The sequence below is a fragment of the Octopus bimaculoides genome, chromosome 18, assembly GCF_001194135.2.
Source record: "Octopus bimaculoides isolate UCB-OBI-ISO-001 chromosome 18, ASM119413v2, whole genome shotgun sequence".
NCBI classification, from domain to species: Eukaryota; Metazoa; Mollusca; class Cephalopoda; order Octopoda; family Octopodidae; genus Octopus; species Octopus bimaculoides.
The window spans coordinates 38009628-38011650 of NC_068998.1; the positions used below are offsets into that span (position 1 = coordinate 38009628).

Here is a 2023-nt window from a genome sequence, read left to right on the forward strand (position 1 = left end):
ATATATATATATATATATATATATATACAGGGTGTTCACAAAGTCTGGGTATATGGGGATTAGCACATACTTTAAGAAATTATTATATATTTAATTGTTTATGTATTATGATTTTATTTACTCCACATACCCAGAGTTTGTGGACACCCTGTATATTTATATATACACATACACATTTTTTTTTTTTTGATTTATGATCAGAATATGGAAGTGGTAATGTATATATATATATGTGTGTGTGTGTGTGTGTGTGTGATGGCTTCTCCCGTCTATTTCGACGTATGAGGAACCTACAGCCTACGGTTTCACTGGCAATCATAATGCTTATTTAGGGTGAGTTAGCAGACTAGTCACCAATTTTTACTGAGGAAATCCAATTGTTCTAGGTGATAACTCCACTAAAATAAACATCAGAACGGGCTTCTTTTGCAAATCGTTGGCGGGACTCTAATACCACATTAGATGTTACAAGTATGAGGGTTACGGGTCAGTGCAGGCGGTATGTTTGCAGCTGCTTTTCTCCGTTGCCCTGCCCTGCACTCCTGAATAGGTTTATATATATATATATACTTAAAGCGTCTTGCTCAAGATCGCTCACTGTGGCATAGTGGTGTATCCTCTGATGTGACCAGAAATGCTAACGAATGATGGGGTGGGCTGCACGGAAAGCAAGTCCTATCGGGTCCTGGCTCTGCTATTACGTGGCCCCACTATAATTGCGGATTTCATGCTGAAATAGATCTAATGATCCACTTCAGGACCGACAAAGTGTAAAGTTGATAACCTGGTCATCACAGAGACGACATGAAGGAGGGACCCTTCAGACGGACAGGTAGATATACATGGCTGTGAAGTCTGACCACGAATGTAAGTGATGGAAGTATTACGAGTTGAGAATGTCGGGTTGATGATGTTTATTAGCATACGTAAAGCGGGGGAGATGGATAGGTAAATTATTTGTTTGTTGTTTGAACGAAGGCACAAAACGAGAAAAAACTTATTGGAACACCAGAGAATTATGAGAGACGAACGAAATAAAAGATATACTGTACATCGAAGTATGCAATTGTATGTATGTATTAATGTATGTGTGTAACTTTTGGCAGGATTTGAGATAACGAAAGTAGAAGGTTCTAGATCGACACATTTTTTTATTAAAGCTATACGTAATTACGAAAATATTAAATATTAAAACAATTTTCTTGTTCTTTTCATTTTCAAAGTGATATTGCAGTTTTTCGTAACTATAAAAACAATTTTATCTAATTTTGTATTCAAATTTTTCGTTTATGATTTAAATAAACGTTACTTACTTGACCAAAGAGAAATCCTGGTATATTTCCTTGTGGCTACAAAACCTGTCAGGACACGACAGTTGCCATAAAACGTCGCAGCGCTGTATGTTGTCATAGCAACTAGAATAGGCCCGCACTGAATATAATAACATTTCACACGTTGTTTTTGTTTGTTTTAGGCAGAGAAAATAGGATAGAAAAACGACGAAGTCTTTCTTTATTTCTTTTACTTGTTTCCATCATTAGACTGCAGCCATGCTGGAGCACCGCCTTGAAGAGTTTTAGTCGGACGAATCAACCCCAGTTCATATTTTTTTTAAAGTCTGGTGCTTATTCTATCGGTTTCTATTGCTGAACCGCTAGGTTAGGAGACATAAATAAACCAGCACCAGTTGTCAAGATGTAGTGGATCACACATACACACACACACACACACATATATATATTATTCAAAAGAATTCCAACTCTGTTTTTTATGTTTTATTTATATTCTTATAAAATTAATGTGGGATATAGAATATGAAATTTGTTGTTGTTGTTGGCACTCCGTCGCTGACCAAACACCATTCAATCAATTTTTTTTCTCCGTGTTTTTCTCCTTGTTTTCTCCGTATTCTTTCTGTTGAAGAGCATAGCTCGAAACGTTAAAGACTTTCTGTATTCCCAAGCGTCAAACTAATACATCTTTTTGTTGTTTACACCACCTGTCCTCGTCTGTTGTTGTTGTT

The 2023-nt window shown here is 36.4% G+C and overlaps 1 protein-coding gene across 1 annotated transcript in view; it reads right to left on the minus strand.

Moving 5' to 3' along the window:
* The window catches only part of LOC106876085 (cilia- and flagella-associated protein 298), a 23426-nt gene extending 21998 nt beyond the window's left edge, over positions 1 to 1428 (minus strand). Inside the window, exon 1 of the mRNA XM_014924496.2 lies at positions 1314 to 1428. The gene's annotated coding sequence lies outside the window, so the exon portion shown is untranslated. The remainder of the gene's footprint in view (positions 1 to 1313) is intronic.
* Positions 1429 to 2023: the final 595 nt, after the last annotated feature.